The 25048-nt window shown below is 31.0% G+C and overlaps 1 protein-coding gene across 17 annotated transcripts in view; it reads left to right on the forward strand.

Annotated features, from left to right (window-relative positions):
• The window catches only part of LOC142327059 (uncharacterized), a 413864-nt gene that overhangs the window by 152958 nt on the left and 235858 nt on the right, over positions 1–25048 (forward strand). The window contains exon 1 of one of the 17 annotated variants that reach the window (XM_075369850.1): positions 8645–8661. The exons of the other annotated variants lie outside the window; for them this stretch is intronic. The gene's annotated coding sequence lies outside the window, so the exon portion shown is untranslated. Of the gene's footprint in view, positions 1–8644; positions 8662–25048 lie in introns of those variants that run through there. 17 annotated transcript variants of the gene reach the window in all.

Genomic DNA, 25048 nt, shown 5'->3' on the forward strand with positions numbered 1-25048 from the left:
ATTTCGAAGTCGAGAGGTTCAAATCCTAATAAAGGCAGTTATTTTTATACGGATTTGAATACTAAATCGTGGATCCCGGTATTCTTTGGTGGTTAGGTTTCAATTAACCACACTTCTCAGGAGTGGTCAGCCTGAGACTGTACAAGAGCACACTTCATTCACATTCATACATATCATCTTCTGAAGAAGATACATATCATCGTCTTCTACCTTATGGTAGTTCCGGAGGCTAAACAGAAAAAGAAAAAATAAGTCTGATATATAATGACTGTCATCTTGGGAATGGATATGCCAGTTTTATCACTTACTTGTAATTCATGTCAACTCGCCTACATCTTTTTCTGGTTATGGAAAGTAACGTACATAAATAACTAACCTAAATAATATATGGCCGATTACAAAAATTATCTTTATAAGTAGTAATAGTAAATCTGACGATCGGTGCACCACGGAATATCATAAAAATGTTCTAAATAATTTGGTCTATGTGCTATTAATATTTTGGCTGCAGTGATCTGTGCATAGAGTTGAGTACTTGGCTAAATAATATCCGAATAGACCTTAAAATAAAAATCCACTTCATTTTCATAAAGCAAAACCGGTAGTACTGGAAGAGTTAAACCGCCTCTATTTAAAAATATAATTATAAATCTTATCTGACATCTGTAAATATTGCAATAGTATAATTGAAACGATTTATATTTGATTTACTTGGCATAAGAATTTTCAAATTAAAAACCCGTACAATAAACACTGTACGTAATCTAACAAGTTTGTTTGAAGTCGACTAGAAAAGACATAATTTTTCAGCAAACAACCAATTGGATCGCTGCCAACATAATTCATCGTAAAAGAATCATTTTTAAAATAAATTAAAGATATTATAGAAAAAAGTTAGGAATTTTGTTTAACATTTGATTATATATTAAATATTTACATTTTTTAAAATTTAATTTTTCTCTTTCTAGGAAAACACTTCAAGTCGAGAATACTAAATTCCTACAGAGCGGTTTAAGAATTATATCATTTTATCTTATTTATATAATATAACAAGATTACAAAACATCAGTTTATTGAGCTATCTACCACAAAAATATTGAACTAAATTTGTTTTTATTATTCTAATAGAATGTATATATATTTTTACAAATATGATTCTATTTTACTAATACAGAGTATGACCTATTTTACAAATTGGAAAGCTTTTTATAAAATTTTGATGTGTTTTACTTTAATTTGACTTTTTGGAAAATAATTCAGCTTTAGTTACCTTAACCTGCTACAGGCCTATATTAATACTAGCTGCAGAGGCGTGCCATAGGCACCCCTCCGCAGCTAGGCCCTTCGGGCGGTTTGCCCTGGCGAGCGGCGTCTCAGAATGGGATTATTAGGTGTCCAAAATTGATTACCTCTTGTGTAATTTTTTATTTTTTTTAATGATGAAATTGATATAACGGAAGTTAAATTACAAATTTAACTTTAGAAATTGATACGAATCGGGATTTTCCGCTAGTGAACGGTACATTCCGGTGCCTTCTTCTTGGTTATAGTTCATTATTTTATGAAGAAAAACGATCACATAAATAAAAAAAATATGTTATTAATATATATTTCGCATATATATCCGATATATTGATATATAATAATATAAAAGAATACACCTGACCACCACGAGACATGTACGAATCGGTATTTTCCGGTAGTGATCGGTAAATTACGGTACTAAGTTAAAGGACACACACACATATACAGATGATCTTTAGTAGGGTAGGATTACACTGAGAAATATTTATTTTGTAATACCACTCTGCCGACCACCGTATCAAAGTGTTAGCGCCTCTATCATTCATCTGGAAGGTTCTAAGTTTGAATCCTTCAAAGACGGATAGACTCCAGAAAATCAAAAGAAGAATTGGAAGAACCTGCAACAATAAAAGTATCAGAAAAACGGGTAGTAGTGGATTGTGAAAAACAAAGTCGTGCAGAAAGAGTTAGAACCCACCACTGATAACATGCATAAAAGGAGACTAAGATTTTTTGGAGATATCATGAGGATGCAAGATTGAAGACTTCTGAAAGGCTAGTACGATACAATTTCGACTCGAAAAACACCAAGACAGGATGCAGATGGATCAGAGAAATAAGAGAGGATCTGAAGGAAATTGGTCTTACACCAAAAGACACCACAGATAAGATAAAATTAAACAACAAAATCAAGAACAAAAACACTCGCTTTAAACACGCAAAAAAAATCATAACACGAACATTTTCAACACTAGAAAGGGCACAAAGATCGGAACGTATGAAAAAGTACTGGGAGGACGCAAAGCCCAAACAGTCCCACCGAATAGACTTATAATAATGGATAATGGACTGATTTAAAGTGTTCATATGCGGTCTTAAAACATAATAATAATAATAATAATAGAGGCCTATAAAATTGTAAAACATTACCTTTCTGTCATAGTCAAGTAACAAAAAGGTTTTTTACTTGATCTCAGGTTCACTTCCCAATAAAGTCTTGTTTGTTATGTAATAATGACATTTTAAGCATAAAGAAATGCAATAAAAAATATTAAGCATAGTCTCATTTAATGGAAACGTATTCATTCAGTTAATTATATACATTATGTATTTTCTAATTCAAAGTATCATTTTACAATTTTTTCACATTTTAATGTTAAACACATGTTATAAAAAGATATTACAGTGAAATTAGTATTATACAAACTAACATTACTGCAAAGTGTATACAGACCTGCAACTTTCTCTTAATTTTCACAGTATGATACCAGTAATCATTAAAACATTTACCTCCTGCAATTTATTCTAGACATCTAACTTCCTGTAATGCATATTAAAAAAAAAAAATAATTGTTTGTCCATTTCATTTATAAACTATTCTTTATTTATTTTCGAGAGAAAATAAATAATTAAATGTAATATAATAATTTCTGCCTAAGTAGTTAAGCTGTAAAACTAATTTTAGATTAAGCTTCATAACCGATCTTTCTTAAGCGATTCAATATTGAATCGATTACAATATGTATCACTCTGATATATTTCAATACAAATAAAAATGAATACATGGTATAATCTTAACGTTAAATTATGCAGTAATATTTAATTCTATAATTCAAAATAGAATTATAGATTTGCGTCAATGTTGTTATAAATTAAATTCATATGTACTAATACTTTAACAGCAGCATGACGAAACAAATTAAGAAGAACAGTCTAACAAAAAAAGGTTAATGTGCAGGTAGAATCCAATTACAATTTGTGTAGTTGTTATTATTATTATTAATATTCCGTTACTGTACAGCAAATTTAACCATTTTTTTTTTAACTTCATTGAAAATCATTCGAAAAAACAGAATCGTGACTTCTCTGACATTTAATAGATGTATGTTATTAATAACGGTAAATAAAATTATTATTATTTTTTTTTATTCTGTTCTTGCTAAATTTATTTACATGTAATAATAATAATGAATGTGTGTTATCTGAATATTAAGTCATATAGGACAGAATACATATAATGTATTCTGACATGTCATGGGTTGGTATAGTGGTAAACTTCCCAAATCAGCTGATTTGGAAGTCAAGAGTTCCAGCATTCAAGTCCTAGTAAAGTCAGTTATGTTTATACAGATTTGAATACTAGATCGTGGATACCGGTGTTCTTTGGTGATTGGGTTTCAATTAACCACACATCTCAGGAATGATCGAACTGAGACTGTACAAGACTCTACTTCATTTAGACTCATACATATCCTCATTCATCCTCGGAAGTAATACCTGAACGGTAAATCCCGGAGGCTAAACAGGAAAAATAAAGTAAACGTATCACATTTTAAGAAAATAATTTCTGCATTAACATTTTAAACAATGAGTCCTGCGGAAATACGATTTGAAAAGAATTGCAAATAAACGTAAAAGTGAAACTAAGCACGGAGTTAGTGAAAAAATTATTCCAGATTCCCGGAAAAATACATATACTTAAAAAAATGTTTCTTTTAAAATGAGTCATGAGATCAAGCAAAGCCTGTTGATCTGAATCGGCAAATAAAATAGCCAAACTGATAAAAACAAACAGACTAAACGATCATTTAGAGTAACATTTTCCTTTCTTGGAAAGTCTTTAGTAGAGATTGGATGTAAATTTACTGTTACTATTATTATTCTGGACGGGTTAATATTGATAACTCATAACTTACTTTATACACACGTGTTAGCTATTATAGAGAATCATAAAAACTGTGGGAAACTCCAGTACTTCTACACTTCTATGAATACCAAAATATATAAAATGCTAATATATTTATGCTGTACGCAGTGAAAAACGGCAAAAAATAATCGACTACGTGCAGAAAATAAAACCAGTCAGTTGTAAATAATACAATTATCAACAATTAAAAGAGAATGTCCCTAAATAATTCCTTCAAATTAATCTTTTAGCAGAAATCATTGTTACACTAAAACTTATCAACTGATTTCGAAGTCGAAAGTCTCAGGTTCAGATCATAATAAATGTAGTTGCTTTTATTCGGATTTGAATACTGAACCTTGGATATCGGTGTTCTTTGGTTGTTTTTTTTTTTTTTTTTTTTTTTATATTCCCACCTACTCCTCTGGAACGGATCTACAATCAAGTTTGACTCGCGCCAGAGGAGTGTCCTTTACTCTAGCTCGCCTCCCCGCCCGCCGGCTGTATGTCCGGCACGGCAGGCCAGTTCACCGGTTAGCTCTTTTATTTCGTAGGTGGAAATTCCACCTACGACAAGCCGTCATCAGCGAGCGGTTTCTTCTTGACGAGCTTCCTCATCTTTCTTCTTTATAACTGCGGTTATAAACGACGAGATCACATTAAAGTTATCCTCGTTAAGTAGCATTTTATCCACCACATTCTCCGTAGATAATGGCCCTATACGTCTTACACAGGATTGCCTGCTTTCAGTCCAACGGTTACATTCAAATACTACATGTTCAGGGGAATCATAAGCCCCACAGTAAGGACAGTTGTTGTTATCTATCCTTAGTCTCGCACATAAATAGGACCTGAACGACCCATGCTCTGTAAAAAATTGCGTTATCCAGTAATTTATGTCCCCGAACTTCCTTTCTATCCATGGTCGGATCAAAGGTATCAAACGATGTGTCCATCGTCCCGTGTTGGCTACATCCCAACGATGTTGCCAATTACGCAGCATCTCTTCATATGCTTCTTTAGAAGGTTGTCCACATGCTATACTCACTCGCATCTCCGCCAGTTGTTTAAGCGGAGGAACTCCTGCAATTACGAGTACCGCCTCGGTGGAGACTGAAGAATATGCGCATATCACTCTTAAGCTCATGCGCCGTTGAATTCCTTCAAGGGCTCTTCTGTTCTTGTCGGCACGCAGAGCTCTTTCCCAGACTTGTATACCGTAAAGTAAGATGGAATTAACTACGTGAGCGTAAATCTTACGCTTCGCAGTTCTGGATCCTGTCATATTACCGAGTAATCTGCTAAGATTTTTGACCGTGCATTCAGCTCGTTTACGTATTTCATTCACGTGTGCCGTAAAACTCCTCCTCTTGTCAAGCCAGATCCCTAAATATTTGGCTGAAGTCTGTTGCTGGACAAGATTACCCCCTACTCGAATTAGGATGTCAGATATTCTCCTACTACCTATCATGACTACGTATTTTGTTTTACCATGCGAAAGTTTTAAGCCTTTAGTAGACATCCAGACTTCTGCCATTCGTATCGCTGCGTTTGCCTTCTCCGATACCTCTACTTCAGTTTTTCCAGTAACAACCAAGGCCAGGTCGTCAGCAAAAGCCACTGGGAAAACACCCAGAGGATAACTCAGCCCGAGAATTCCGTCATAGACCAGATTCCAAAGGAGTGGCCCCAAGACAGAGCCTTCTCGGCTGGAATCTCGGCTGGAATGCCATCTGGCCCGAGTCCCTTATGTAGCTTCAGTCTTTTCACCGCCATTAATAGCTCACTAGCGTCAAAAAGTTGAAAGCTATTATCCACAATCTCTTCCCGAATAGGATCCGCTTGCTGAGGAAATAATTCCTTAACAACACGATGGATCTTATCGTCTGTTAAGGCAGGTAATCTCTTCCCTAACTTGTTGGTAACAATTTTAAAACCCCTGCCCCAATGGATCAGCATCTATATCTTGACACAGTCGCTTCCAGCAACTGGCTTTAGCAATCACACATCACGAACAAGGGAAGCATCTACCTACGGTTCCCGAATCCAGAAAGGATATCTAGACATTTGGGATATCTAGACATTTCTGGAATATTCATAAGAAAATAAATAAATAATAACTGTTATAGAAATTATTTTTATAAATAATTTCTATAAGACCGAATTTTCAACAAAATCGGTTAAGCAGTTTTTGAGTTACGAGGGCACACACAGGAAGAAGATTGTCTTTTATGTATATAGATTTTCTCATACGCACTATTTTTATTTATTTATTTTTTTTTGTCTATTGATGCTGACCAATCAAGATAGACATATAATTTTTAGTTTCAATAAAAATATTTTGTACAACGGTTTTTATATTTCCAAATACATTTTAATTTGAATTTTAGTATATTAACATAGAAAAATTTGAACATTTTAATATTACCTCGGAGTTTAAGTCAATAATTTCTTTATTAATTATATTTTATGTTCCAAACATAGTAATATGACAAAATATACGGTAATAAATGAAAAAAAAGTTTTAAAATTCATTCAATGGAGAGAAAAAATAAAATTAAACGAAGAAAAAACAAAGCAGCACATAGATCTAGATGTGGTTTATTGTAAAACAATACACACCTGTTCGCTTGGATATTTACGTCAGTTATCTAATCAAAACTTTTTCGAGACTTTTAAATTTAATATCACTTTTTGTTAATATTATACAATGTATCAATTAATAAACTGGCTTTGCAAATTTCATCATAGCATTATAACCTTTTACTTTTCTCCATTAAGTATTTAGCCTCTGCTAAATATTGAACTTACATTGAGCAAGAAAATTTATAAAAGAAAAGCCAACGAGTTAGGAAACTACCGAAAGTATTTTAAGGTATTATCCAAGATTGTTTTTAGGATTAAGTAATCCCGAAATTTTTTTTAAAATCCATTCTAGTATAATAATACATATGGACAAATACAAATCAATACCAACCAAAAAAAATCCCTTTCGGCACCCCGGAAGGCGGAGGTAGATTTCACCAATACTAAGTAGGGGATAAAAAAGATTTCCACTTTAAAGTTAAGAAAAATTTCAAATTAACTCAATACGATAATGGTTGTATATGAAAAAATTTCAAACGCTTAGCGTACGACAAGCCCTATATTACAATTCCAGCAACATTTTGGTCATCCCTTCCCGTAAGGATTGGTCATATCAAAACTTATTTGAGATTAAGGTTTTAGGTAATGTTTAGAGCATTAACGATTACTTTATTCGATATTGTGCCTATTAAAGGAGATATGATGTTTTTTGTCTTCAAAACCCCATTTTTTCCACCTCCAGAGCCAATGGTTGGTGATATCAAAAACCTTTACTTTAATAAAGTTTAGGCCCTTATCCAAAGAATAGTAGGAACTTTAAACGAATTTTATATTTTACATAATAAGAAAGTTATAGTGATATATTGTTTTTTTGAAAAATCCATTTTATTTCCACCCCCATGGACCGATTTTGGCCGTTAACGAACTCGATCGATATTTTGAGACGAGTTATTTTTAAGGAACAACTTGAAAGTGATTGGCGCAAAATTACAGCAGTTATCGTGTCCACAAAAACGTGAAATATATACATGCATACATATAAATACATTTTTGAGCTGACGGTGGTTTTGGGGTGGATCCGGAAGTCGAATCATGACATCCATTACAATAAACCCACCGGGTTGGTCTAGGGGTGATCGCGTCTTCCCAAATCAGCTGATTTGGAAGTCGAGAGTTCCAGCGTTCAAGTCCTAGTAAAGCCAGTTATTTTTACACGGATTTGAATACTAGATCGTGGATACCGGTGTTCTTTTTGGTGGTTGGGTTTCAATTAACCATACATCTCAGGAATGGTCGAACTGAGAATGTACAAGACTACACTTCATTTACACTCATACATATCATCCTCTGAAGAATTATCTAAACGGTAGTTACCGGAGGCTAAACAGGAAAAAGAAAGAAAGGTATCCATTACAATAGGTAGCTAGCTTTCCTATGAAGTCTAAAAGCTCGATAAATGTACATGCAACATTGGTTGACCTTATTACTAGCAGAAATAATTAATCAATGAAGGATAATTTTCCACGTTAAAATTTATTAATTTCTTAGAACGTGTTTGGTAAATGATATTAAGAGAAAGATTTAAATAATAATAATAATTATTGGATTTATAGGCTCTAAGTAGAAAATATAAAAATACCATCTCGTAGTGTTATCATCTTTAAAGTAACTATTCAGATTTGTCTGTATACATCCTATTTACATTAAAATACTATGTTTCTTAAAATAACTACAACAATACGACTTATAATGTTTATTACTAAATTATTTTAATTGCATTATCTTGTTTTTTTTCCAGGTAAGTTGGTAGTTAACAATGATGTTTTTCTTAGTTCAATATGTAAGAATTTATTTTAAAAACAATGGTAAGTCACAATTTACGAAATTATATATTTTTTAAATAATAATGTAAATCATAAATGTTAATATAATTAAACGATTTAATTTATTTTAACTATTTATTAAACTATTAATTCTTTATTATTACATTTAGAAATAAAAGAATTATACATTGTTATAATGCTAATTTAAAAAAAGAAACTTATTTTTATCACGGTTTTGAAATTTAATTTTTTTTTAACAAAGCGACAGCTTATAACCATCAGTAGTACTTAACCCACAAAATTTTCATTAGAAAAAAAAATACGTACGTAATTTCCAAGATCATAATAATAACTGCACGCACAAACTCGTATTGCTGAAATATGTGTTGTGAATTGATCTTATCATTTTCTCCCAAATGACTTTTAAAAGATAAAGCAGATTAAAAAACGGAGGTAAATATCGTAGAATTTTTGTTTCAGAAATACTGTAGAAGTGACGCAAGATGATGTCAGTTTTAAGGCAAAATTATTTTTTCAAGATATATTTCTGTAACGGTTAAAAAGAAAATGATAGCCGATTAAATTTTCTAAAAAAATATGGTCCTTAATTATTTTTTATTAATTGAATGTTAAAAGTTGTTCATTATACTATATTTTGAGATTACGATAATTAATAATTACTGTATATATATTACGATCCATATATGCTCATTTTTTTTAGTCTCAGGGAGCACCGTTAGATATTGCTACAGAGGATGAGTTGATATGACAATTTTTAGCGTGTGAAAACGCCTTATCTGACCGAGATTCGAACCCGGGACCCCTGGATGAAAGGCCGATATCCTACATCGCTATGTTATAGTTATCGAGTTATCGATTGAAATATATCTTTAAAAATTATGCGACATGTGATGAGAAACTGTTGAAATTAACGCTGTGAAAAATTGTGGAATAATGTTGGTGATTCCAAATAAAAAAAAAACAAATTCGATGTGTAAAACAAGACAACAAAATACGTTTTTTTTTTCAAAACTAATCCGGGGGTCGGGATATAAGAATATAATAATTTAAGATTTTTCTTAAAGCATTAAACTTTAAGCAGGAAAATCCAAATTATTCTTAAGTATTACTTGCAAAATTATTTGACACTTTCACAACTATAATTTTTAAGACTGATTACCTTGATGGATTAGTCCATTGGTTCCCAAACTTTTCCGAGTCGCGGCGCCCTTTTTCAATTAAAATTTTTCCATGGCGCCCTACCCGAAATAAAAATATGATTACTCGTAAGTAAGAGATAAAAATAAATAAAACTCGCGGACCTTCATTATTTTTTTACATTATTAACATTAAATTAATAAATTATAAATGTCTTGGTTCAATCAATTATGAAGCTTTTACAATATTTTGTAGCACCCTGTGAAGAGGCCGCAGCTCCCTGGAGCGCCACGGCCTCACTCACAGCCAAGTTTTATGTTTTTATCTAAATAATTTTATTTCACTGGATTATTCGCAAAGCAAAGCGATAATGTATAATTTTGCATACATGATTTATATATATATATATATTTTGACAGTCACATAACTTTGGCTAGCTCATCTACATGGGTTTCTATTTTATTTTTATTATTAATTTTAATTTTGACTTTTAATTTAATTTTTTTTTATTAATGACCATATTTGATATATACGCAATTTTTAATTTTAATTTACAATTTAAAATTTTGAATATAAAAAAAAAAAAAATAGTTCTATTTCTGTCTGTTTTGATTTAGTTATAAAATGATCTTTTAACAATTTCAAACGTTGCAATTTGCAACGTACAATTTTAATTTCAACGTTTAATTTGCAATGAAAGATTTGAAAAATTATAGAGCAACTGATGATGCGAGGTACTCGCGAAAGCGGTTTTGCTTGGATTATGAAATAAGGTAGGTGTCATCATCCTATTTTATTTTATTTTATTAATTCCATACTTGGATTGATCGGATTAAAATAATTTTTATAATGCAGAGGAAGATGATTCCCGAAAGGATCGATTTTAGAAAAATAATATATATATATATATATATATGTATATAAGTTTAGTCATCATCAATGTGAAATCTTAAAATCGTTGTACGAAAAGACTATTCGTTGTGCGCAGACTACTTCTCCAGCTGTTATTCCGAACAAAATGGTGCGCGTGGTACATGGATGTATACGGTACTCGTAGTAAATACATCAATATTAATATTATCATTATAATTTTATATAAATAATCGAAATTCGTTTATTCATGTGATAAATCAATAAGCCGTCTGTTGCTCAACTATTACTAACACTACTTGTTCTAACATTAAATTAGTATGTTATTATACCATTATTAAAGTAAGTTGATCTCATTAATTAACTTCACTTTCTTACATTAGCGCAATACGGATATGCAATGTTGCACACCATCCATTTCCCGTTTATGAATTAAATACCGATATATCTAAAATTAAAACTTAGAAAAACATTAAAATTTTTTAACGCTGAGCATTTTTCCATAAAATATTTCCTTGCAGGAATTTGAAAACTCGAAGGGTGCTCTACATAAAACGTAACCCGTCTATATTCAGTAGTAGGTATATTTAGATAAAAAAGCATTTATAAGTTATTAAATTAAATATTTTACTTCCAAACTTTCCAGTACCTTAAATTCTAGAGTAAATGCTGGAAGTGGCCGCCATTTTCATGAATACACGTTTCCAACCTTTTTCCTGTGTTTCTTGCTACTGTTTTCAAAGTTTTTTGGTTTATATTTAAAACAGCACGTTTGATACTGACCTTCACTTGTTTAAATGTTCGTGGTTTGTTGCTGCGTACGCTTTTTCTTTGAGGTAACCCCAAACAAAAAAATTCTGGCGCAATCAAATCTGGAGAAGTTAGTGGCCATAAGCTACGATCAATAACGTGATTACCAAAGAATTCCTTAACGAAATCAGAAGTTGAATGCGCGTAATGTGATATTGCACCATCATGTTGAAACCAATAGTATCGATCTTCCTCTTCCAAGAGTGCAATGAATTATATAAAATATTCTGATATCGTTCTGGAGTAATGATGCAATCGAAGAAAAGTGGACAGATAATTTTTTCGTGTATCACACGCCCATCTTCTGCGGGTGCAATTGTTTTTCATGATACGTGTAGGGATTTTCAGCACTCCCTACCCTACTTTTATGGTTATTTATATAGCCATTCGGATGAAACAACGCTTCGTTTGAGAAAAAAATTGAGTCCGTAACATGAATACTCTCATGCACGAATCGTCGAAAACGATGACAATATTGTAGCCGTTTTTCTATGTTTGGATCAAGAAGTTGATGAACTGTTTGAATTCGATACGGTCGGTTTTACATTTAATTTTTTTTGACGCCCGATGAACGATTGATTTTGGTAGATTAATTTCAGCTGAAAAGCATCTAATTGATATTTTGGCGAGACAATTAATCGATCTTTGATTTCAAACTATGTCTGCATAACACTGTCATCGATCTTTTGTGGTCCTTGTTATTAACAAAACATATCGATCCAAATTTAGCCACTAACATTAAATGTGATGTCTTATTAGGTGCTGGTTTATCACGGTACCTACGGCAAAATGATTCTTGTACTGCAACCACTGATCGCGTGCTGAAATACGACTCGAGAATAAAAACACATTCGTCTTGTGAAAACAGCGTCTTCTCTGTAACAATGCACTGAGCGTTAGGATCGCTTTGTTATGACTATCAGTAGCAGTCTTCTGCGTCGGCACGATGTACAAATGATGTACAAACGAGTCCAATCCAGTAAACGTAGAGGAGTCGGGCAGTCAGTTCAAGTATTATAGAAGGCCGATTGGTGGGTTGCGTTTTAAATGGGACACCCTACGAAATCCATACACACCGGATTTCATTATCTCATAAATATTCCGTCAACCTAAACCACTCAATTGGTTGTAAGAAGTACAACGGAATCCGTCAAATAAAAACATTAGCGGTTTTTTCCTTCCAATTAATTATTTAGAACTTACAAAATTCTGTACGTTTAATTTTTTAAATGTAATATCTGTTATATAAAAAATATAACCGGCATTACGAGTTTATTTCCTGACACAACAACCAAGGAACATATAAACAGATGTGCATTTAAAAAAAATTAATTACTTAAAAAAATTACTTTTTATACAACGTGAACTCATTAATTTCATGTTTTCAATTAAATAGTAAAATAATCGGCATGTACTTAAAATATCTAATTTTTTTTCCTTTAATACAGGTAAATTCAAGGCAAAACATTACATAGTTAATTATACCCATATAAAAAAACTGTTTAAATTGCGTGTATTTTAACTATAGAAATAACTAATAGATCAATGTAACACTAATAATTAGTTGCTATTTTGAAAATAATATTATAGAATAACAAAGAGATAAAAACATAATGTTACTTATGCGTAAGTATTTTAACAAACCCACAGGGTTGGTCTACTGGTGAACGCGTCTTCGTAAATCAGCTGATTTCGAAGTCGAGAGTACCAAAGTTGAAATTCAAGTAAAGGCATTTATACGGATTTGAAAACAAGATCCTGGATACGGTGTTCTTTGGTGGTTGGGTTTCAATTAACCACACATCTCAGAAATGGTCGACCTGAGACTGTACAAGACTACACTTCACTCATAAATATCATCCTCATTTATTCTCTGAAGTAATACCTGACGGTAATTCCCGGAGGCTAAACGGAAAAAAAGTATTTTAACAACGACCATCGTGTGAAATATTTCAGTCTGTGATATATTTCACACGAATTTTAAGAATTCTAATATGATATTAATCAATGAATTACCTGTTACCTGTATCATTATAATTTGAGATTAAATTTTATAATTAATTAATCATCTATTTAATATTAAATGACGTAAATAATGATGGTCCACCTGTTTTGCTTTATCAAGGTTCGTTTCAAGTTCAGCCAAAAGGTAATTATTTTACTATATATTCTCACAAAAAAAGAGAATAGTATTAAAAAAAATTTTAGCTTTGTCTTAAAATAAAAAAAATTAAAAATACGGTTCAAACAAAAATAAATATTAATTTTACTGAATGAAAATTATTTAAAAAAAGACTTCCTTATTATTTTCATATAAAAATAATAATACGAAATTTTATAAATTCTAATATTATTTATGAATGGAAGACTACCGCAAAGAATTTAAATTAATCATAGATAAAAATAACCACCTGTATCGTTATTATTACGAGATGTGAATGAATAAAAATTTTCAATTAAACAAAGCTAAGGAAAGTTTATGAACGTTTTGAAATTAGTTATACTATATTGTAGGAGATGTGATTAACTATAATGTATAGAAGTGATAATTAACAGGTAAACGAAGTAATTCAACAACCTTGGATGGCTAAACATGAATTTTGTTGAAAATTTTTAATTTTCAAAAGAAAATTGAGGTCATTCGAAATCTCTGGTTACGGTATTATGGCTTCAGGAGAAAACGAACTGATATATCAGATGTATATTTGGAGAAGTAAACCATTTTATATGATTCGTAAGTAAAACTGACTATTTTTGTTTTTCTTATTATGCGAAGAAGCCAACTTAGACTACGCAAATATCACTTCTTTCTAGCTTCTTTTCTCTTCTCCCACACGTTCCTCAATTTCTCGGCATGGTTTCGTTTTTGGTCATCTGTCCCTTTTTGTTCCTGTCCTTCTTTTTTTCTGCCACAAGAACTCTTATATAGTAAATTATTCATCGGAAGTAACACTCTATTTCAACAGTACTCTTGTTTCAAGCTTATTCTTTGTAGGTCTTTCCTCTTCTGTTTCATGTAATATGATTTGCTTCTCATGTTCCACAGTTTATCAAAGATTTATTTATTTAATCTGTTTGGATCCATCTTGATCACATGCCTCAAGAAATTTAACCTTCTTTTCCTTATCGCTGTTTCTAGATCTGCTTGATTTTGGTTCTCCTTGTTATATTTCGGTTTCTATCCTTCCTCTGATACCTTCGAACCTTACATTTTCCTTAGTAAGCCTTTTTCAAAAAAAAAAAAAAAAAAAAAAAAAAAAAAAAAAAAAAAAAAATCTTGAATAATTTTTTGAGGTCGTTTAAATTGCCGTATAAGAGTGTTGTCCTTACTAGTTATATAATGTCTTAATTTCACTCTTAGGAGATTCTTCTTATTGTAGACGTCATTGGTGATAAATTAAAGCTTATCATGTTTTTAATATTCTATTTTAAATTTATTCCTGTTCAGCCTATAATCTCTCCTAAGTACTTAAAAAGATTGGTGACATCTATTGTTCCGTATAAGTCCCTACTGTCTTTTGTATGATTGATTTGATGTTCATCATGATTTCTGTCTTTGTATAAAGGATACGTGTAGGCCTGCTTTTTGTGTTATTCCTGTCAACTCTTTTTCCTGTCAATTTTCCGTTTTATTCTTATTCCTGTCAAATTTTTTTTGACAACTCTATTTGGTGCTACCGTTGATTCAGAAAAAAGAGTCAGGTTGTCAGGAAACAGACTATTATAATTGTTATTATTTTATTTAATCTTTTATGAAAGACTGTCGCTATCTTATCAATCTATATAAATTTGCCTTTTTTTTTTTATATAAGCATCTGTACTAAATATGAATAAGTCCTAAAATGACTCCAGTAACTACCCGAAGACTGTCTATAAAAAAATCTGGCTTTGGGACAATTTGACATCGGGTTCGTTTATCTGACCAGATAAACGAAATAAGCAATCTTTTCGTTTAACTTAGAATAGTTACCCTAGAATTCTAATAACAATAGATTTGTTTTCTGATTTTAGATATGAACACAAGGATGATTTATAATCTTAGGAAAAATTCTTATGTGCACACCACAAGACTACCTTGTATGCCTATTAAATTAATAAACACATTTCTTTTAAAATGAAAAGTACATAAATTTTTTTTCATTAATAGCTTTTGATATTTCTTCATAGTTTTCTTTTTTATTATTCTTATTGAATTATAATTTATCATAAAATCTTTTTTACACTCAGAGGTTAATAATTATTAATAAATCAATATATTTAAATTGAAAAACAAGTTAAAAAAAAGAAGATGAAGTCTGATTCGAACCGATGTGCCTTCTTGGGAAGGCACCCAAGTTGACATCGGTCCCCTTCAAGGGGACCGATGTCCCCTTGCAAGACTCAAATATTTCATTAATTAAAATTTTATTTGGCTATAATTCTGAAACCAATGAAAATATGTACCATGTATGATATATCGTTGAAACGTTCTCAATGAGGGCTTATTACTGCAATTAAGAAAAAGTCCAAATCCAAATTTTTCGATATTTTTTGTTTTTTTGGACACTTTTCGTCCAATCGATTGCAATCAAAGGAGGAGGTGCACAACTAGATGTTACAACAATCCTAAATCCAAAATTTCAACATCCTACGTCAAATCGTTTTTGAATTATGTAAAATACATACGCACATACAGACGTTACACCGAAACTAGTCAACGTGGATTCAGGGATGGTCAAAATGGATATTTCCGTTGAAATATGAAAACCGAAATTTTTCGCGATCACAATACTTCCATTATTTCGTACAAGGAAGTAAAAAATTATCGGTTTAAAAGAAATTATTTCGTTACATTTAAAATTTGTGTTGGTTACATTATTATTCTAAAAATCGATATTGTCTCAATATAAATTTTCAGGAAGCTGTATAATTACGCTAACCTCCTTGACTGAGTGGCAGGGTGTCAGAATTTCATTCGTAAGATCCTGGCCTTGAATTTCGGTCCTTAAGATAGGTTTATTTGATAAATAGTTTAGTTATATATATATATATATATATATATATATATACAAACATTTTCAGTCGAGAGTTCCAAGATTCCAGTCTTTGTAAAGACAGTTGCTTTTATATGGATTGTACGCTAGACTGTTTCTTGGTAGTTAAGTTTCATTCAACTACAATTCTCAGGAGTGGCTTACCTGAGTCTGTTCCAGACTACATGTTTACCGGTATATTTACACTTACACTGCAGCTACGTCAGACCTTCAAGCCGGTAGCGGTAATTGCACTTGCCTACACACACACACACACACCCAGACTCGGCAGTAGCTGGAAAACTGGTTACAGAAAACAAAAACAATTTATATATAAATAAAGAAAATAACAAAATGGGAGTTAATACGGTACTTTACTATAATTTTTTTAATTTCCTTCAGCTCCGCTAAAAATATATAAAAAAACACATATTCTACATAACGTTAATTAAAAATTTCATCATAATGCTACGTCTTATAATAAGCTTCAGTATTTAATTTTATAATAAAGCATTTTTTTTTCATGCAAGTTTTTGGAAAACATGTTTGCCCTGGTTTATTTAGGATCATTAAACCGATTAATTTTTGAAACAAGTATAAAAACAAAAAAAAAATTCTATATATCAGCTTTTTTTCTCATTCTTATAGGGCATAATCGTATAATACGTATTGCTAAAATTCTGATCATCGAGTTCTTTGAGATAAAGAACTGCATTTCGATTTGAAACAATGATTGTGGTTAGAGTTCAGTTGTTATAAAATGAGTAAAGACAATGAATTTTTAACATACCGAAAAAAAGAAATATGAATTGTGTGGTTCGGTTTAGTTTTTAAAACGCACGAATGCGCTAACCGTAACGATAGACTAGGAATTAGATGGACTTCCTGCGGTAACAAATACGATGTTATAGAAATAATTTTACTTTTCGTTATTAACTTTAAAACTATTTATATTCTTTAAAATATTTTGTAGAAATTTTTATCATTTTCAGATTAAATATGTAACATTTAATGTAATATTTTAAATATTAAAATTTTTCTTTTAATTAAACTATTTTTAAACTTTAACGAAAATAGAGAAATCGACTATAAATGGAAATTTATGATGGTTTATCTATCATCATTATTCTTTTGGAAAATTATCTAATTTTCCACTAATGAATTTTTATTCTCTCGAAGTTAAAATCCTACAAAACTAAGCTGTTAAATGTTTTCACTCATTTGTTATACTTGAAGTAACACAAAAGTAAACGCGTATTATAACAACTTTCAGACGTACGGACATTGCTTCCTTCAGTATGTAAACAAGTAATTTATGTATTGTGTTTTATTAAATTAGATAAGATTACGAAATTAAATAATTAATTTATATATGCTATTTTATAAAATATAATTTAAATAAAATTCTTTCTTAATTAAATATAGGTATATTCATTCATTTTCTCAGAATAAAATTATTTAATAAAGTAAAAGTAGTATGTACAACGATAAACAAAGCATGTAATCTGCATAAAATATCACGAATCTTTTGTGAGAGAATTGTACATTAATCTAATTAGGTTAAAATATTTTTATTAAAATAATAGTAATATCGTAGATGGTATAATTGGCGAAATTTATTATCTTATATATAAATATGAAAGTTTGAAGGTATATCTGTCTGCGTGTTTGCGACAGAATCACGCGAGAACCAAACGACCAATTTATTTCAAATTTTCAGGATAAATTCGTGTTATCCCAGGACCCCTAGCTCCTTGGGGGTTAACATATTAAAAATATTCATTATAGAAACAAAAATTAATCCTTTTACTTCACTATATTTCTGTTACCATGGTGACGGTAACAGAAATATAATTTTTTACTCTCCCGTCTCTACGGAGCTATAGCACTAGAAGGGAAAGTATTGTAATTGGTCCGATTTGGGCACATGCGGATTTCACCGGATCTTTACGTTTTGATACCTAAGAAACCCAGTTTTTCGGATGTACGTGCGTATGTTCGATGTCGCTCTCTAAATCTTCTTATATCTCCAGAACTACTGAACCGATTTTTATCAAACCTGGTCAACTTATTTTTACATTTGAGGCATTGATACAATTGAATTTTCAACTTAAAAGGTCAAGGATGTAAGGCTGTAGAGCAAGGTCGTCTTCAGTATCCTGAGATTTTGTCTAATTATGGTCTTATTTTTCTTAGGCACATTTTTTAACAATTAAAAAATCATAATATTTGCAAAAAAAAGCTTTTTGAAAAATCGCTCTCCCACCCAAAAATACGCTCTAAAATAAACTAGTGGTTCAGTGGGTATACTGCGTCATTAATACCCCCTCCCAACCACAAGGAAGGCTAGTGTAGCACTGACCTACAGCTGCTGTAGTCGTTTGTATGTTGTGACGTCACAAGTGAGCGGTAGAATTAAGTAAATGAATAATATTTATAGTGTAAAAGAAATTATTTAAAATGGCCGCTAGTACAGTCACATCCGGGCGAATGAAATACGGTATCTGCGCGCGCTTTAAAGCGCGCACATCCATGAATCATTAAGTTAAATACACACAAAATATTATATTTAGGTAAAATTATAAATTAAGTTGTGTTTGGGTGTGTGTGTGTAAGTTGTGCATCTGAAAAAAACCGCATGACGGGAAAGTCCTACAACTGTGTAGTCAGCTTTTTTCTTTAGAATAAAAATATTTAATATTCTCACAACCATGAGGATAACGAACACGTCGAGGGTCCAGGGGACGGAGCCTCCTGGCTAGAAGGTCGGGTTAGCGAAGCGAGCCCTTCACCGGTTAATATAATATATATAATTCGAAATCTAATATAAAAACTAAAAACAATGAAAGGGATTTTTTTTTTTTTTGGTTTGCTTGGCATTTCTTGCTTGGCACTTCGGTCGTCCTAAAGCATAAGACCGAATGTCTGTGCCACAAACAGCTACTGAGCCTTGAAACAGTTTAGCGACCATTGTCCTAACTAGCTCCTAGAGCTAACCTAAAAGCGTGAGCGAAATAAGCGTGGTACCATACACCACTCGCTTGCGTGTCCCACCGCCCACTTGTCATATATCACTAAAATGGGTAGGCGCACCTCGTTAACTACAAAACATATATGACTATCGATAATTAAATTTATCTCGTCAAAGACAGCAGTTCGCTGCCACGCCTAGGCCGCTGGATGCCAACTAGTATCTGTTCACCATTAAAGCGCTTGGAGCATTAATCTGGCTGATAGCCAGCCATATCTCTCGGTTAGTTTTCTACAGCAGCGCGGTAGGAGTCGTTTTCCCTAGGTAAACTACTGATGTCGGTTGAACAAAGCAACGGCATCAAGGAACTTCCACACGGTCGGACAATGCGGCTCTCGCCACATTGACCCGCCGCATGTGAGTGGCCGATTTTCCCCTTGACTACTAAGTTCCAGGGTGGCCTGAGTTCTGCGCTGGGCACTCCTTAAATTTTCTCCATTTCTTTTTAACCTACGCGCCCAAACGGACGCCGCATAAGAGGTTATACTTTCGAAGACACCTCGGTACACCATGTACATATGACGGCCCGACAGCTCGTAATCCTTTCGAGCAATCCTCCTAAGTTTGTACATCACAGAGACGGCGTCTGCCGCTACTTGACTAATGCGGTTGCTAAACAGCAACTTCCCATCAAACAAAACCTAGGTACTTATGAACTCGAACTCGGCTGATTACACAGCCTTTATACTTAACACAGAGGTTATGACTGTATGATAATTTGTTTGCACCCTTGAGAAGCATAAACTTCATTTATTAAACAACGACTAATCATAAGAATTGCATTATTTTTGTAAATGTGATATGTGTTACATATAAATGAAATTGAGCCGGTAAGAGTTTTGTAACAATTTTCTTTTACTCATTATATGTAACGCTTAAATATTGTTTATTATCTATTACTGTATATCTATTATCTATTACATATATTTAACATGTATTTCTTTTTAAACAAAATTCTAAATTAATAACATTTTGATAATAGAAATGTATTATCTTACCTTTTTTGATATCAGTATCATTTTGTTAAAAAGTTTTATTTATATTGCAGAAATTTTTGTTTTTTGAGCGGAAGAATGATATATCTGTGAGATTCTTACCGTTCGGTTTACAATTTCATTTTAATTTTTTTGGATAACAATATCTTTATTAGTTCACCGCTATTATTAAACGGGTTATGAAATTGTATGGTGTAGATAAAGCACGTGCACGTTAAGTATACATTTCTTCACTTTTTGTTTTACATTTTTCAATAAAGAGAGAAATATTTTTATATAATTTACAGCAATAACTATAATAGGATGCTATAGTATAACAATATACAAATTATTTAAACTCAAGTATAGGAGTAAGTTAACGCAGACATAAGAAGTTATGTAAATAGGAAAAAAATTCGTTATTTTAATTAAAGAAATGAATATAGTATAATTCGCTTGTGTACTTAATATACTCGTACATTAATTAATTTAAATAGATACCGCTGCTATCAAGATACTTTTTATATAATTATTATCATAATTGATAATAATCATATATTTTTTAAACATAAATTATTGCCTATATATATTTTTTTCATAATCAATTAAAAATATTCCTAGACTTACGAGTGCAAAAACTGCAAGGGCATGCAACGTTTATAAAGATTTTCTTTTGCATTATGATATAACATAGATAATTTTCCTTTAAACGAGTCGCTCAACTATCATTATTTAAGCGTGCATAACTTTGATAAAAATTAAAAATAGATCTAATTTTATATACGTGTTCGTCCACCCTCCCCAACCCCACATACACACACATTAAATTCAGTAAATAATATAGTAATTTTGAGTATCAATTCGCAAATAGGATATTGAATGAATTACAGAAGGAAGAAAATTTATTTGACAATATTTGTTATAACGAACCTTTGCTTGCATGGTTCCATTTAAATCGATTTTCATAAAATAAAATATAACGATATTAAACGAATATCTCGCAGGTTGCTTTGGTTATATGATAGTTTATCGATGAGATGATAATAATTTACGTACGTAAAAAAAAAAAAAAAAAAAAAAAAAACACTTGAAAAGAGGTTTACGAAAAAGTACTGTCATTAATAACATTATCCATATAGAATGGTTTCACAACACTAATAAAAAATGTAGAATTTAGCTAAAAATATCAAAAAAATAAAATTGCTTATCTTATATTATATTTAAACAATTTTGATAGTTAATAAATAAAGCACAGCATATCAAATAAAAGCATAATAAAGCATCAATCTGTATATCAAATCTGTGAATGAAAACAGATAAATTCCAATTATGAAAATGAGCAAGATGTTAAATCTTTTTTTAACCTTTTTTACTTCCTTGCACAAACTAAAGAAAGTATTGTGGTCGCAAAAAATTTCGGTTTCAGATTTCATCGGAAATATAAATTTTGACTAGTTCGACGTGACGTCTGTACATACGTATGTATCTCGCACAACTCAAAAACGATTAGCCGTAGGATGTTTAAATTTTTGATTTAGGACTGTTGTAACATCTAGTTGTGCACCTCCCTTTTTGATTGCTATAGACTGAACCAAAAGTGTCTAAAAACGCCCAAAATCCAAAAGAATTTGGATTTTGGACTTTTTATTAACTGCAATAATAATCCCTCATGGAAAGCTTTTCAACGATACATTATAAGTGGTATTTTCATTGGTTCCAGAGTTATAACCAAATAACATTTTAATTAATGAAATATTTGGATCTTAGAAGGGGAAAGCACATCGGTTCGAATCAAGACTTAATTTCCTTTTTTTTACTTTTTTTTGTAATTTAAATATATTGCTTTATTAATAATTATTAACCTCTGATTGTAAAAAAGTTTTACGATAAATAATAATTCAATAATAACAATAAAAAATATCGGAAGTTATTAATGAAATAAACTATTATGTACTTTTCATTTTAAAAAATTGTGTGAATGTAATTTAAGGCGTACAAGGAGGTCACGCTGTCCCAGATCAGATTTTTAAACTTTATTTACAATCGTAATAAAAAATAAAACATAAATGAAACCGATAATAGACAATTAAAGTGGCTTTGAGGAGAATACTGTTCCAACGACACTAACATATCGGGATTTGGAGAAAAATTGATTGTAATAAGATTTGCATTAATACTTCTCCAATTAAGTGTCAATCAGCAAACAGTATCAGCTGGAATGGTCTTGCGAATTTTAAAATGTAGGTAATATAAGATAAATATTCGCCATTATATACATGGCGTATAAAGTTTAAAGTAATGTTACATTTATTATGAATATTTGTGCGGCAGTTACTTTTCGATATACAGTTTTGATTGAAAGTGTTGTATTTTAAAAATGAAAGATAGTTTAGAAAAAATAATGATTGCAGATTGTGGTTCCGGAAAAATATTGATTACGAAAAAAACCTCTACGTTGCAATTGATTTTTAGAGTTGTGTCAATAATTATCTGTCGTCACGAGTAAATATAAAATAATTTATTAATGCAATAAAGGAAAAAGAAATAATTATAATTTTTTGTTGCGCGAAACGTAACTGCAGATACAACGAAAAGGTTTTCATAAATACTGACGGGATTTAAAGATTTTTAACATTTGTTAACTATTTAATTAGGTTTTAACCGACACATATCTAATTTAATTATACTAGAACTTAAACGCAAATTAAAAAAAAAGTCCAGAGAACAGAACTGTTTTAGCATACCTCAACACAATACTTCGGCTTACGAGAAAGCGCCTTATTATGTTCCTATTGCTTTTTTTTAATAAATTATTGAACTATTACAAAATTACCCACCAATTTATTTAAAATTAAATAATCTATTTTATTTTACGGAAATAATATAAGTCGATGAATTTTTAAATGTATTAATTGATTTTTAAAAATCCTGAATTTTCTGCACCCCGTTCATGAATACGAACTCAACATTTTATTAATTATTTTATGAAACTGTTCTTACATTTTAACGGTTCAAAAAATATCTTAAGAAGAATTAAAGAAAATAAGACTTATGTCGGAAGTATTTTTTAAAAATTTCATTTCTGGTTATTTATTTAAAAAATTACCAAAAATGAATTTAAAGATATTATTATTATAACTATTATGTTACAAATTATATTAATTACTTTAGGTATAACATATGACAAATTACTTCACTTGTTTATAAATTGGTAAAAATACCTACAACTTTAAACTCACCGTTCCATTAAAATAAAATCTTAAAATAGAATAATCTGCTTGTTGAAAAAAAAAATTATTATTTATTACTAGCCGACCTGTCTAACCAGAACTTGAACCCTCGGGGCCCAGGAAAACCCCGGAGCCAACTCATGGGCCCCCTGGGGCCGCAGGGTTCGTTTTGGTCGCCATTCCCGTCTACCCGGAGGCCTCCGCCCCCTAAACCCCCGTACTTTTCGTTATTCTCACGGTTGTGGCAATACTGATAAGTAACAATTAAACTATTCAGGCTTTATAGAAACCTGAAAAAGAAACTAAATTATAAAAGACAGATAGCGATACCTTTAGCGATGAAACATCCATAACTTAATTTTTGGCCATGGTGGCAAAAATGTACGAGTGAAGTAAAAATGATTAATCTTTTTTTTCCTTAATAAAATATCTTTAATTAACAACTTCACCTTCCTTTGGGATGAAGAAAGAAGGAATATTTTTAATATCATAACCTTCGAGGGAGGTAGGGATTCAATCTATGGCTTAAAACCTTCCCTGGAATAACACGACTATATCCTGCAAATTTGAAAGCATTCGGTGCTCGCATGACTCACCACTCTAGTCTCACACGCAGTCCCCACGGGTAGCCATTATTTTTTAAACATATTTTTTTTAAAATCTATTTAATATTATTTTATTTAACGTAAATTTAATTGTATTATTTTTGTAATATTATTCATTCGATTGATTCCAATCATTCAGTTCAAACAGTGATAGAGATTCACGGTTCATTAATATAATTCATTAAAGTTTGTGCTTCAACCGACAAATCTCCACTACTATAAATAGTTTTTTCGAGATGAAATATATCTAAAAATCTTCTTAGTTAATGAAAAGAAACACGGGTAAAAATTTGGTTGCGATTGATGGATTAGTTTTTTTGTTTATCCCGAACAAACCAAAACCCTCTTCCTATTTATATAATAGTAGATTATTATTATTATTATTAAATAATAAAATTAAGTTGTTAACCGTGAGACTTGTTTACCATTAATTACTGCGTACGACATTTAAAAAAAACTATAAATAATTGAAACGTTTTTATTATTTTACTAATTTACGTGATACTAATTCGAAATGCCAATATTTATGAACGACTTACGCAATACGCAATATAAATGAAAAAAACATTATTATTATTTGTATATCTAAAAAAGGAAATAACATGATAATTACTTAACTATTTATCTGTGTACGTACAGATATCATTACATAAGAATCAGTTACAAATTACATGATGACAAGTTCAATTTTTATATTAATTAAATTTCAGTAATTTTAATTTTACTAAAATGGTAACTT

The sequence above is a fragment of the Lycorma delicatula genome, chromosome 6 (genome assembly GCF_047948215.1).
Source record: "Lycorma delicatula isolate Av1 chromosome 6, ASM4794821v1, whole genome shotgun sequence".
NCBI classification, from domain to species: domain Eukaryota; kingdom Metazoa; phylum Arthropoda; class Insecta; order Hemiptera; family Fulgoridae; genus Lycorma; species Lycorma delicatula.